The sequence below is a fragment of the Pantherophis guttatus genome, chromosome 3, assembly GCF_059756535.1.
Source record: "Pantherophis guttatus breed Tessera chromosome 3, ASM5975653v1, whole genome shotgun sequence".
Lineage (NCBI taxonomy): Eukaryota > Metazoa > Chordata > Lepidosauria > Squamata > Colubridae > Pantherophis > Pantherophis guttatus.
Window position 1 is genome coordinate 139,060,031 of NC_142065.1, and position 15,846 is coordinate 139,075,876.

Sequence of the window (15,846 nt, forward strand, 5' to 3'; positions counted from 1 at the left end):
AGAGTCAATTATTAATACTATTAATTGTTCATTTTACTGCATGGAATTTGCCAGATGTTGAGTACTACTGGTCTGTAACTACAGCAGACTATTAAGTATTATAGCTGTACAAACCCATTTGGAGGGGTGCCTGGCTTCTGGCAACAGCCCCTGCTGGATGCACTGTGGGGACTTGATTCCTGAAGACTTGGCCCTACCAATTAAAGGGCTGCCTGAGGCCATCTGTACAGAAGACAGATTGACGGCTGACTCTATTTTTCTTTTCTTAAAAATAAAAGTATTAAAGATTATCGTTCCAATTGTAAAAGAAGAAAGAAAAGAAATTAAAAGAAAGAATAAAGAGTAAAAAGTGTAAATGAAAAGAGAAAAGGAGCCAGTTTGGTCTAGTGGTTAAGGCACCAGGCTCAAAACTGGGAGACTATGTGTTCTGTCCTACCTTATGCAAGAAAGTTGGCTGGATGACTTGGGAAAGTCACTCAGCTCAGCTAACTTTGTAGCTCAGCAAACCTCATAGGGTTGTTGTTGTATAGAAGGAAAAAGGAGCATTAGATATATTCACTATCTTATGTTTAAAAATAATAAAGGCAGAATAATACATACATACATACATACATACATACATACATACATACATACATACATACTGGACAGTGGTGAAATGTTCTCAGTTCATACCGAATCAGGCGATCTGGTAGCGATTGTGGCAGGTGGTTCGGAGAACCGGTAGCAAAGGTGGTGCGAGGCTCCACCCACCCACCTGGGTGTCATTATTTCCTGCTTTTAAAAGGTAAGAAAAAGGCTCTGATGATCGCGCGCCACAGCTGTGATCGTCAGAGCCTTTTTTTAACCTTTTAAAAGCATTTTTACAACCAATTCACCCGAATAGGTTGTAAAAAAATGCTTAAAAAAAGTAAATAAAAAAAAGTTGGCCACGCCCAACCAGTCACATTACCCCCACCACCAAGCCACGCCCACAGAACCAGAAGTAACAAATTTTACATTTCACCACCGATACTGGACAAAAGCAAGAAGGAAATAATAAAGAAACAGACATTTATAAAGTGATGCCAAACATTCACCCAACAAGTATAAACAATTAAAGTAACTTTTCATTTCCTCTTAATTTACAACCAATGATCTCTTAATTCCATGATCCTTCTCATAAACAATCCATAAAGCATCATTTTTTTTAATCCTGGTATCAGCAAAATAAGAGTTGCCAGAAATAACAACATATATATTTTAATCTTGATCCAATAGACCAATTTTATATTCTTTACTTCTAACAATTTTAAATCTTAATCCATTCAAGTAAGGCCACAGAACTTGATTTCTTTTCATTTCTCTCCTTTGACACAACATTTATCCCAGCTATAATAAACTGTTGGCCTTCTCAGATAAATCGGACAGGAAATATGACCAGATGAGCTAAATCTACATTATTGTAAGGCTGCAGTAACAGAATCTTGTAAGTCTGAAAGTACAAATTTCCTCCTGCCCTTTTGACTGCTAAATCCATTAGGTTAGGCCCTTTCCAAGTTTCTTTCGGATGATTGTGGGTCCCTGCCTCTTTGTTCTGATGGTTTCCTAGGCAGCAGCATCTTTTCCCTTTCTCAAGGTTATTCATGCATTTCATTACATCACTCTGCCCTTCAGATTCAGATTCTCTTCCCAAATTCCCAAGGGAAATAGAAACACATAAGAAATATGTGCCGTGCTTTCCATTATAATACAGAGGATTATTATTCTATTATTTTTTCACCACCTTCCTATGCCATTTAACCAGTTTGTCATGGGTTGAAAACAGGAATTGTTCTTCAAATACATTATGTGAATTATGGGATCTAGCACAGCATCAGAATAGCTGGAAAAATGCACCATCTCATTATCATTGTTTTTTTCATCTGGGCATTAGACCATATGATTTGCTTATATTGTATCTTGGTAAAATATGCCAATACGTTTAGATGTTTTTAATGAAATCTATATACTAGAGTATTGATCAGCATTTTTTCTCCTGTTATTGAAACTGTTCTACATTGCTGGATCAAGGCAGAAATTATGAATTAGCATTTATATATATATATATATATATATATATATATATATATATATATATATATATATATATATATATATATATATATATATATATATATATATAATTATATATATATATATATAATTATATATATATATATATATAATTATATATATAATTATATATATATATATAATTATATATATATATATATATATATATATATATATATATATATATATATATATATATATATATATATATATAATTATAATTATATTTGCTGATAAAGAAATAATTTATTTCTTTATCAGCAAATATAAATTTGGTATAAAATGATTTGTCGTGAATGCAACTGCTTGAGGACTCCTGGATTGGGGCTGAAAGGCAAAAAGGAAGCAGTATGCTCCCTCCCATATTGGGGTAGACCAGGTGCTTTGATAGGCATGGCAAAATGGCAGGGGTGAAATTTAAAATTTGTTACTACTGGTTCTGTGGGTGTGGCTTGGTGGGGGGGTAATGTGACTGGGTAGGAGTGGCCAACTTTTTTTTTTTTTACTTTTAAAAGCATTTTTTCTACAACTTTAAAAGGTTGCAGAAAAAATGCTTTTAGAAGCCTCTGATGATCAGGCAACTCAGCTGGGATGGCCAGAGGCTTTTAAAGGCATTTTTTTCCTTACAACCTCTTCGGCCGAAGAGGTTGCATAAAAAAAATGCTTTTAGCAGCCTCTGACCATCCCAGCTGAGGTGCACGATCATCAGAGGCTTTTTTTTTTACTTTTAAAAGCATTTTTTTCAGCCAAAGAGGTTGTAGAAAAAATGCTTTTAAAAGTAAAAAAACCACCCTCTGATGATTGCGCGGCTCAGCTGGGCATGGGGATTTTTGCTACTGGTTCCCCGAACCAACCGCCGCCATCTCTACCGGATCAGGCGATCCGGTCCAAACCAGGAGCTTTTCACCCCTGCAAAATGGTATTAATTGAACAGGGTAAGCATGGATCTCACAATATTTTTCCTCTTTCCTGTGTAAAAATGAGAAAAAGGAGAATAAAAATATTTTGCTTATGTTTTCAAATTCTGCCACTAAACTTAAAAAAAAAATACAGCTTTTAGATAAAACTGGTAGTATTAGTTGCAGATAACCAAATCTTGGATTCACCTGATATCAAATGTTCTTGCCACTAAATCAGCTGGAAAACATGCATGGACTCATTATAAATGTTATATTATAAAAATGGAATGACTGTTAGTATCATGGAATATTCTACTCTCAGTGGTCTTGTTAACAGAATTTGAACATTGAAATGCCAACAAAACAGCTCTTAATAGCTGGAAGTAGTCAATATGAGATCTCTTTGTCACTTAGATTTTAGATTGTTCAAATGGATGGTAGCTTGTTTCTGTCATTTTCCTTTCACCACTCTCTGCAGAGGTTTCAATTCATATAAACTTGACAATTGACTTAGAACTCAAATAGATGAAGTCAATTTGGTGTGTGTGGCTTATTAGTATAATCATTAAAATTCATTATTTGTTTTTCCCGAGTGAGTAAGCATTACTTATTTAAGACTTGTCATATGAAACAACTCAAAATGATCTGATATCCACTATTATTCAGTGTTCCATAAATGATTTCCATCCAAAATGCAGACATGTTGCTGAATTAACAAATATAGATTATGTGCTTTGATCAGAAGACAAATATGCATGACAGGCCACAATGGAGGGAAAAGCCAGTTACAATATTGTGGCAATTGTTAATGCACAAAGGCATTAACAATGCCTTGTATGCATTGTTAACTATGGTATTTGGCCCATTTAATAAATAAAAAAAAAGAAGTTCCTTCTAAGTAATCATATCTAAAATGATGTGGTGGGATTGCAATCCTGTATAGATTTAATTCACAGTAATCCCAGTGATTTATGTAGCAGGATGCTTCTATTGAGTTAGGCATGTATTTGGGTTGAAATGGGAAAAAACAAATATATATTCCAGCAACTTGTAGATATAAAAAGTCCATGATGGTCATTGTAGGAAGAGAGCTGTAGCACCTTTTGTGACCTGCATGTGATGGAATGTGTCTATGAGGAGGGGGTGGTGATGTGAAGGACTACTATAGTAACAAAGCATGAAGGAGGGAGGACATTCCAAGGAGGGGGTTGAGGCAAGAGACAGAACAGTCTGACCTGGAACAGAAGAGACTGAGGACAACCACTCTGTAGAATCTTCCAGAATATATCCATTAGGTTAGAGTAGGGTAGGTTTAGTCCACCAGAATTCTGTCTATATCATGTAAGCAAATAAAGAACTGAACTTTGGCTGGATTGTGTTATGTTATTCTTGGGCTAGACCTAACATTGCAGCTCACTTTATGTTCTGACCCAGGCTCCCTTAACAAGCAGGAGGCAGGAATTATTGGCAAAAACTCTTTTATTTACACAACTGTGAATTATGTTCATTCACAGTCAGCTACGTTTGTCCAGACGGTTTTTCAAAGGAATATTTCTCAACACACCTTATCTCGTTTGGCAAGCTGCCACATAAATTGTTTCCAACCGCAGTACAAGGCAAAACTTGGAACAGAGTCTCTCAGCGTAATGGAATAAACAAATTGTTTCCTGCAAAGTCCACTCCCTGTTAGCTCCTCTTTTATTTCCTATGGAAGGGACCAATTATCTCCAAGGTGCGGCCTTACTCCCGAGTCAACCCTGCTTTCTTAATTGTTCTTGTCTTCTGGCAGCTCTATGCATGCACACACTGGGAACAGGCTCCAGCTGTTCCTTTGCCTTGTTGCTGTCTAGCTCCCTCTCTGCCTCCAACACAGAGCCCTCGTCTGAGCTTTCCCTAGCCCAGGATTACCCCAAGTTCCTCCCCAACCTCCTCAGTGTCCAACTCTGCTGCCAGCTCCACTGGTCACCAGTGGGCCACAACACTCTATCAGTTGCATAGATTAATACTGGATTTATACTGGAGTAAGGTGAGAAGGAAAGGCAGGGAAACAGGTTGCTATGCAGAAGCAGATTAAATGAAAGATAGATTACAAGTACTTTATTAATTAACACCTGTAATTGTTTTTTTTTTTAAAAAAAAAAAAACCACCACTGCATGTATCAAGACCTTCTGAAATTGCCTGTAACCTTTTGATATGCTGAATGTGACTTCAACAACCTCTTAGTGGTAAGGTCCAATTTTTCCAAAACAGTCATTTTTGAGAGTATTTGGGAGGCTGAACACTGTAATAATATTTTTCCTTGTTTTGATTCCCAAGGTCAAATTTGGTCCACTAATTATTTTGTGGAAAATTTGTTACATTTATAAATGTCTATGGAGATTCTCAGACATCCAAGTCATGGTTGTCCCAAAGGTGCTTTTTCAAGAGGCAACTGGACTTTCTGTTTTGTTTTTTCCTTTCAAGGCCATTTTCTTTGTTTCATTTGCCTTATATAGAAACTAGAGGAGCATCACTGACAGAAGATGACATATGTCACATTAGAGGAAGAATGTATGAAGGTGCCTCTATTGTGTATGTGTACTTTTGGGGACCTGTGATGATGCCGTTTGTATAGATTATGGGGGAAAAGTAGACATCTGGCTTTGTTGAAGGATCTGGTTCTGATGTTAGCATATCAATATCCTATTATTTCTTGTTGCTTCTGAGATACTGCTGAATGTTGGGTGATTGAGTGTATGAACAGTGGTGGGATTCAGCTGGTCCACACCTATTCAGGAAAACCGTTTATTAACTTTCTGAGCAGTTGGGAGAACCAGTTGTTAGAAGAAATCTTCCAACAGCCAATTTAATTTAATTTAATTTAATTTAATTTAATTTAATTTAATTTAATTTAATTTAATTTAATTTAATTTAATTTAATTTAATTTAATTTAATTTAATTTAATTTAATTTAATTTAATTTAATTTAATAATTTAATTTAATTTAATTTAATTTAATTTAATTTAATTTAATTTAATTATTTAATTTAATTAATTTTTTATTGTATTTCTATGCTGCCCAACTCCCAAGGGACTCTTTTTTCCCCCCAATTTAAAGGGCTAATCCTGTCAAGAAGGCAGGAAGGAAACGTTCTGGTGTTGTTTCTAGTCTAATCCTTATCTTTATTGCCCTGTTTACAGAAACTGCCTCTCCAGTTAAGTTTTATTACATTGTAACAGCTAAAGGTTCTTGGCAGTATGCCCAGACTTTCTGTTGCCTGAACTTCTCCTGAGGTTCTTTTTCCCCTTTGCTGGTACTTTGCTTTTCATTTGCTTTATTAGGGACTTGACTTTCTTAAAGGGGAAGGGTTGTTTTAAGATTTTTACACTGCCTTAGTGGCTCCTGGCACTGTCCTTTTGGGGTGTACTTTCAAGAGGCAGGATGCAAGCTTGGCACCGATTTTTTACTGTCTTTCTGGGGGCATGTGATCTTTCCTTAAATCTGGATTATTTCCTTAGGATATCCTGTGTGGTGAGTGAGACCAGCTGGTATCTTTAAGTGGTGCAAATAGATCTAAGGATTGCTTCTCCTGGATGTGAAAGGGTGCTTTGTCAGTTCACTGAGCACAGGAGTCTATGGGGATTCTTCAGTCATCCAGGTCATGGCTGTCCAAAAGGTGCTTTTTTCAAGCGGCAACTGGACTTTCTTGGTTTCCAGAAAGTTCAGTTGCCTTTTGAAAAAGTACCTTTGGGACAGGAGTCTCTTGCATTGCTTTGGAGTGGCGAAGGCACATGATTGCTCATGATTGCCAAGAAAGAATACAAGATAGCAGTTCAAAACAATAAATCTTGTAATTCAAACATAGTTTACATCTAATCTGGACATAAACTATTCTGTCATAATTTACATAAGAAGACTTATGTAAATTTTCAAAAGAAGACTTAAAATATTGTCACTCTTTATTGGGATGATAGCTCCAGATTAGTCAAAAACAGATAGTGGCTGTTGTGGCCCACCAGCGGCCTGTGGAGCTGGCAGCAAAGTCAGACAGTGAGGAGGTTGGGGAGGAACATGGGCCAGCCCTGGGGGCTGGGGAAAGCTTGGGTCAGGGCTCTGCATCGGAGGTAGAGAGGGAGCTAGACAGCAGTGAGTCAGAAGAAGAGTTTGAGCCTGTTCCCAGTGTGCACATGCACAGAGCTGCCAGAAGACAAGAACAACTAAGAAAGCAGGGTCGACTCGGAAGATGATTATTATTATTATTATTATTATTATTATTATTATTATTATTATTATTTTATTTCTATACTGCCCCTCTCCCGAAGGACTTGGGGCGGTACAGCCTATTAAAACAAAAAATATACAAATATCAAAATTTAAAATTATTAAAAATATTACACAATTTCGGCCCAGATTAAAACTCCCAATTTAAAATAATTACATAGTTAGCCCTGCCTGGCGAAACAGTAGGGTCTTAAGGGCACAGCAAAACACACGGTGGTCAGAGATCTTGCGTATTTCCGGGGGCAGTTTGTTCCAAAGGGCACACCTGGGAGGCAGGGGTGGGTTCCACTTACCTTTACTACCAGTTCACAACGGGATCGCATGCGCAGATCACTTCTGATGACCTCAGGGTCAGTGGGCGGAGCCTCCTTCTATAGAACCAGGGGCAACCCACCATTGCTGGGAGGTGATTAGCCCCTCCCATAGGAAACAAAAGAGGAGCGAATGGGGAGTGGGCTTTTGCAGGAAACAATTTGTTCAGTCGGTCATTACAAAAGTGGGAAGTTCTGTTCGTGACTCTAAGAGACTTTGTGCCAAGTTTTGCCTTGCCTGTGGTTTGAAATTAGTTATCTGGAAGCTTTCCAAGTGAGATAAGGTGTGTTGATAGTTATGCCTTTGAAAGACTGTTTGCAAAGCCGTGCTGACTGTGAATGAAAGTAATTCACAGTCATGTAAAAAAAGGGGTTTTACCTGGACTAAGACCCTGCTTCTTGCTATTTAAGGAAGCCTAGATCAGAACAGTGGCCAAAAAGATATGACACATGCCCTATTCCCTTTGATGTGTAATGCATGTAAAAAATGAGTGGGGAGTGATCACACTCTGGTGGCTACCATATACGCTTTTTTTCCTTCTTCCCCCACCTTACACACACACACACACACACACACACACACACAGAGAGAGAGAGAGAGAGAGAGAGAGAGAGAGAGAGAGAGAGAGAGAGAGAGAGAGAGAGGGAGACCCATGTACTATACTAAAGCAGAACAAAAGGAAGATATATGAATGAATAGCCACATTCTCAAAAAGTGTGGGAAAAGTGATGGTTTTGTAGCTAATAGTAGATGCTGTTTTAAAAAAGAAAACAGCGTAAGAACCAAGAGATACTTGCAAATGAATACTGTTCACATTTCCCTTTTAAGCCAAGCCAAAGTCATCAATATTGTCTTTTGTTTTAAAGTTTACCTGGGATTATTTGACTGAGCAAATGACAAACAGTAGGCAGGAGGGGAAAAAAAGGAACAATCTGTTCCTCCAAGGTAAATAAAATCAATTATACTTTGTCCTGCTCAGTTTGGTTAGCCATTTTAAGTAGGCCATATTTCTGCATGCAGCTATTGCATGAACAATTGACTTTGAGTAAAGCATACTGATTTCCAATATGCATTTATTTTGACTAATTAAATAGAGTCATTATCAAGTCTGAGACAAGGGTGGGAGAGGTCAGGAAGTCTTGCCTAGAATCAAAAGAGAGAGATCTTTTGATTATTATTTTTTTTTTTGCTTTGCTTTGCTTTCTTCTTCTTCTTCTTCTTCTTCTTCTTCTTCTTCGAGGTGGGGGGAGAGATCAGGCTGACTGTGCTGCTAGAATGTTTATTTGTTAAATTGATCCTCAGCAAGGATTACCAAGATGGGAAAATGTTACCTTCGATCTAAACAGTTTCATCCAATCTTAGTGTCAGCACATAACTACTTGCCAATGGCGATATAGGAAGAGAAATGAGAAGAGGAAAAGACAATTCTGAAAAATAAGGGGATTAGACACTATCTTGCTGGACAGTTGTCATCAAGCATTTGATCAAAAAGTTAAAGCTTGATAGACAAACATACAATCCACGGCACAGCATATTTGAGGAAAGAGCTCACTTATTCTTGACCTGCTTTCTGTCAAAAAGGGATTGCTTTTTAACTCATAGATTGCTTTTTTAAATTATGTCCCTCTTTCATTATGTGGAATCTCCTCCCTTATATAATGGTGGAAAGGATTTTCATCATGGCAAAAAAAAAAAAAGAAGGCAAAAAGTGGGGAAATTATAAAATTAAATGACAAATCTGGCAGGAATTCCTACAGTAAAATATCTGCATGTAATGCTAAGAAAGAATTAGACTTCCTTCAAGTTTGGAAGAAGGCATTCTATCAGGGTGTCTTCAGGATATGATAAAAAAAAAATCAAGTGGCAAACATGACGATATGATTTGAGCAGAATTTTAATTGCACCATCATGGCCACCATCTTGACTTATTCTGCAAACACCCTTACATTTTGTCCCTATTATAAGTGCACTATAATAGTAGGTAGAAATAGTTCTCAACTTATGACTATAATTGAATCCAGAATTACAATTATAAGTGTGGAGATTGTTAAGTGATTCACCAGATGATATGCCCAATTTTACAACTTTTTTGAATTGGTCATTAAGTGAATACTGTGGTTATTAAGTGAACATTATACTTGTTTAATAAACTTATTTTCTTCAATAGCTGTCTTTTTGCTGGAACCTGAAATAAACACTGGAAACCAGCAAAAAAAAAAAACCTGAAAATTGTGGTTACATGACTGTAGGATGTTGCAAATGGCCATAATTGTGAGATAACTGCCAAATACCCAAAATGCAACTGTGCGTTTTGTGTGTGGGGGGGGTATTGAACTTTTTTTTTAAAAAAAATTTTTTTATTTATATGCCGCCCTTCTCCGGAGACTCAGGGCGGCTTACAATGTGTTAAGCAATAGCCTTCATACTTTTGTATATTTATACAAAGTCAACTTATTGCCCCCACAAACTGGGTCTGGATAATAAATAGCCCCACTCCATCTGTTGCTAAGAGATTGGTTATTAAACAAAGACTACCAGTAAATGTAATTAATTACTGTAACATGGGTATTCTACGTCCACCCAAAATTTACAACTTGTCGGGATTTTCTGATCTGTTTCTCAGTGACGTCAGGTATTGTTGACCAATGTTCACTGAATTTGGATATTGTATATTTTCAATAAAGAATGGGCTAGATTGTACCCAAGTTGGCCATTGGCTCCTCCCAGCCAGAAAGACATATAGGAGAGTTTTCTGTTTCCGTTCAAGCAATAAAGTTTGATATTCCATGTCCCTGGTAGTAGTCATCTGGTATGGCTCTTGGTTGTCTTTTCTTGTTATTTGGTTTGCCCTTTGGGTCATATTGTCCATTACTATCTGACTATTTTCCATGGCTCTAAGCCTGTTGTCTCTTTAGGTCGGTCAGACAGTTTTCCATTAGTAGGGAAAGTCCAAAATAAGTACCATTTTCTACTGTAAAGCTATGCTATGCTTTAACTTAGATTAGCAATTGGAGTGAAATTTTATTGGTGCTTTGGAATCCCACCCTGCATTTTCTGTTTTGGAGGTAGAAAGGATAGAATTGTAATTACAATCTGTTCAAAGGAAGCAAGTCAACAGTGAGGTCAAAAGCTTAATTTTAGCTTCCTGAGGACATCCTCAGGCAAACAACGGACGGAATTGTAATCATCCTCCTGTTATCTTGCTGCAAAATTAGAAATAACCCAAACCTTGATGTGTCAACATGATCTGCTGAGCTCTGAATGTGCTATAGCAAAAGGCTAGGCATTTTTCAAAGCAATTATGAGAAATACTTCTTGATGGATAATATTCTTCCAGATCCAAAGAGACAGGCAGGTATTGGCCAATCAACCAAACATTTTGGTAATTAGACCAGGAACAGAAAATAGAGGTAATGATAGATATAGGATGCCAAGTGACACCAGTGCAGGAAGAAGGGGTATGAGAAACTGAGAAGTTCCAGGGTCTGAAGGAGGAACTGAAGGCGATGTGGAAATTAAAGGCCAAAATAGTACCAAAGGTGGATGGACCAGAAGAGGGCAGTATTACGAATAGCTAAGATACTCAAACTCAAATCCCCAAGCTTCTGGTAGAAGAACCAAGATTGAGGAAGACACGTATCACTCATATATGGAATTTTATATATCCCTCCCTCACACCATTATTGAAATTATGGGGAAATACACATAAACACACGCACACACCCCGACAAAAATAAAGCATGAAGAGAAGGAGCAGTACAGGAAAATAACCAATTTCTAAATCCTGTACATTCAGTCAATGCAATTCATCACTTTACCAAACTTAGAACTATCCTTATATATTGGGATATTGTTTTATTGAATTTCCCTTAGCTATCCGTTAGTAAAACCCAGCTTTCTCTCTGCTCGTCAACGCTGATCACAACTTTGCTTCCATCTAATTTATCTTGTCAACCGTAATGTATGTCCTAATCAGGTTTTCCCACTCACAACTCCATTTTTATTGTTGCATATTAGAAGTAGAGATACTTTTTTGGACTGTGATAACCCTACTTTGTGGTGTCTCTGTCAACCCTGAAGCTGACCTGGCTGAAGCCATCTGGGAGCTTCAGTGTTACCACTCTGGAGCAAGGGATAGGGAGGGATAGCTGGGATTGTGTATCCAAAATAAAATACTTTCCCCTGGAAGCCAAGAACATCCTCACACCTGGCCAGAGGAAGGAGGAGGAGCATGAGGATGCTACCATGATTGGACCAGTGACTGATTGTTTGGGTTTGAGGGGGAAAACTTTTACTTTTAATTAGGTGAAAACTAAGGGGTTCTTTAGAGTTGGTTTTCACCAGGTACAGTATGTGCCAATTTGCTGTTTCCAATAAAGCTATTCACCTACCTCAGAGTTTTTGCTTGCAATGGATTTATTACTAGGAACCCTGACAGTCTCATGATATGGAAATGGGTGAGAATAAGAAAGAGCTAAGTATTGGGAAAGTGGACGGGTAATAGAAAAAAGGATAAGAATTAATACTTAAGAAATTGAATTCACAATGAATTAAATAAAATCAGAAGCTATACAAGATTTAACAGAGCAGATTAATACAGGTTTACTTATAGAACTGCCACAACTATCCTATTTTTTTTCCCATTTTAAACTGAAAATACATTGCTCTTTACTTTCTCTTTGTGGGTAAGAACGACAGAATGAGAGCAAACATTTTCTTTCATTAAATAAAGGGATGGCTTTTGCAAGTTAAACAAATTAACTTGATAATGTTGCTGAAATTTAACCTCATGTAACATTCAACTAAATCTTAAATGCATCTTGAATATTTCACTTATCAACTTTTTTTCTTTAAACATAAACTGCATTTTAACTTATACTTAGAAACTGTTTTCAGGCCATTTTTGCTACCAGAAATTAGTAGTGCACCCTGCTTTTTAAATTTAGATGTCGATTTTTTTGGTTTATGAAGAAGGGGCATTCTGAAAACTGTAGCACATGTTTGAATGGGACTGCATATGGTCTGTAGATTGAAATTTATCTATCCCAGTTGGAGCCCTTCAATAGAATTAGGTGATTGCATGCAATTATCCCATCATAATGAAAAATGCATAATGCAAATGCAGTTTCATGCTACACCAAGTTGAACCATTAGGAGTCAGGTGGCATATAAATCTGATAGATTCTTCTTCTTCTTGTGCCATATCCATCATTGGACGTTGGCGATCATGTTGGCAATCCTATTTTTGTTAACAGCGATATGAAAAAGTGCTGCTGAGTTTTCTCCAAACCAGTCCCTTAGGTTTTGAAGCCATGATGTTCTTCTTCTTCCTGGATCTTGTTTGCCTTCAATCTTTCTCTGGAGGATTAAGTGAAGGATGCTGTATTTTTCTGGGTGTCGCATCACATGTCCAAAATATTCTAAGTTTAACTTTTTAATGGCTTTGATTATTTCCCTTTGCTTTCCCAGGCTGCTTATCACCTCCTCATTTGTGATTTTGTTAACCCAGTTTATATGTAACAGTCGTCTGTAAATTCACATTTAAAATGCTTCTAGTTTCTTCAAGTAGTTTTCTGTCAGAGACCAACTCTCTACTCCATAGAGCAGGATAGAAAAGATGTAACATCTGAGAAGCCTGATTTTCAGTTTTAGGCTTAAGTCGTAACTGCAGAAGACCTTTTCCATTTTGAAGATGTGAAAGATAGATAAATAAATTACAATCTAAATCACATGAAGCATTGCACTGATTCATTTAACATAGTATTCCATTCGAGGCATTATATTTTTAGAAGAATGAAGACAAAATGGAAGACAATCAGGGAAGATCAGTAAAAAAAATCAAAAGAAGCTGAAGAAAATGTGACTGAGAAGAAATATTTGATTATACTTTTCTATACCATTAAGGTTGTCACATTTCCATTATTTTATATGTCTTGTTAAGGCAGGGTTGTCAGACTTGTGGCCCATGGACTAGATGTGTCATACCCGTGCCCAGTTTAGCAAAGAAGAAAAAAGTTGTGATACGTCACATAACGATGCCATGATGATGCAAGTTTGACACCCCTGTGTTAAGGACACATAGAATAATGGATTTAATTTATTGTGGATTTCAATTGAGCATTAAGAAAAAAAATTCAGGGGTTTTGGAGCAATTTGACTATTGCCCAAAGAGTTGGTGGTCTCTCTTTCATTGGATATATTAAAGCCAAAAGCTGGGCAGTTAGCTGTTAAGGATGCTTTAATTTGAGTTTTTGCATGGAGTAAGATCTTGAATTTGATAGCCCAAATGGCTCCCTGCAATTCTATGATTCTGTGTGATAATTTGTAGAATGTAATTTCACTTTGAAAAGTAATAGGTGAAGCATTTTTTGGAATCTCCTTGATTATAGGTAATTTGAAGTTTCTGCCCCATGTTTAAAATTATCCCAACGTTCCTATTTATCTCAGTTTGTTTTATTGGAAAATGATAAGAGCAAACCAATGTCTCGTATCGAGCTTTGGAACATGATGCTAATTCAGTTCAAATACTTTACCTAATTCTGGTATTAATGATCTAACTCATTATATAATAGTCTTCTTCAATTTATATGTGAACTTCAGTTCCCAGAATTCTCCAGCAAGCTTATTCAATGCTGAGAATTCTGTATGAAAGTGGTATAAGACATATATTTCTATATGAATATACAACATATTATCATCATCAAGGTTCCAGGTTCCTTATAATATTGAAATGAGACTTTTCCCCCTCCTTTATTCCAATGATTGCAGGAGGTGACAGTTCTAAAATTACACACAATAGCATCAAGGTTACCACTGTGAAAGTAGCTTATATTTCTTCCTGTCCAACTGCTGATTGATATTCCTGAAGCCAATCTGCGTCCTACCAAGAGGAAGAAAGCAACACAAATAAAATCTTCCTTCTCTTTGTTGGTAGGCAAGAGAATGCTATCCCATAAGTTACAGGTGGGAAGAAAAAATAGCAGGGTACCGGAGACTCTCAGGTTTGTAATTTCTAGCTATGTGGCCTTGGCGATTACACAAATTTGCTAGTCTTTGCGGCAAGAAATAGGAAATATTTTCTATTAAATAGGGAATATATAAGAAAAGAAGAAAGGCAGCAAGTAAAAGACAAGAAAAGAGTTGAAGGAAAAAACAGGAAAAAAGAAAAGAAAAAAGATATAAGGAAGTAGCTTCAGATATTCTTCACAGCTGTTACAAGTACAAGTATATTTTAACTCTCTCTTGAAAGTTACAACATACATCTATAGATTATATATACGCTATCATATCCCCATGTAGTTGTCAAAGCCATAAATCACAAGTTTAATTTTTTTCATTTTTATGTGAAAGGTCCATAAGAATTTTCCAGTCACCAATAAATGTAGACAATGTTTTTTTTTTGTCTTTAATCAAAGAAGTAAATTTATCCATTTCAGCAAATTCTGTCAACTTCACCAACCATCTTTCCACCTCTGTGCATATAGTAAAGTTGCTATATATTTTTTTCTGTTTATCCATTAGTCCTAAAAGGAAAAGTTCTGTCTTCAATGAAAACTGTTCTTTAAAATCCTCTGAATCAAAGTATGTATTTGAATCCAAAAGTTTTTAGGGTTTTTTTTTTTTAACATATGCCAGTCTCGACAGCAGCCTTAATGATTCATGCATTTGAGAAGAAAATATGCTTGATGTCTTCACTTGAAGTCTTTGGTAGATATACAAAATTTAGCAAACCATTAATCAATTACAACCTATCTGAGCCACAGGATTGTCACATCTCAAAGTAGAACCATCTTTCGTGAATTTATTTCCAATACAGTGCAAAACAGAATAAAGTAGAAATCTGCTATCTAAAAATGAAACTAAAATCATTTTTAGATTGTATTTTCAAAACAAACAGAATAAATTTTGTTATTAAAAAGCATTAATATATATACATATACATTCTGTACATGTATTTATGCACACACATACACACACATGTGTACATATGTATATGTATAAATCTATATATATACCTATATGCACATACATATGTACCCTGTTTCCCCTAAAATAAGACATCCCCTGATAATCAGCCCAATTGGGCTTTTGAGCGCATGTGCTAAAATACCCCCCCCAAAATAAGCCCTCCCAAAAAATATTTAAACACATGCACAGCCGGTCCCTGCCATTTCCTCTGGTTAGGATTAGGGAGACAGAGCTGGAAATCAGGTAAGACAGCAAGAGGAGCCCCATCTTGCTCCACGCACCCCAAAATAATAAGATATCCCCAAAAATAA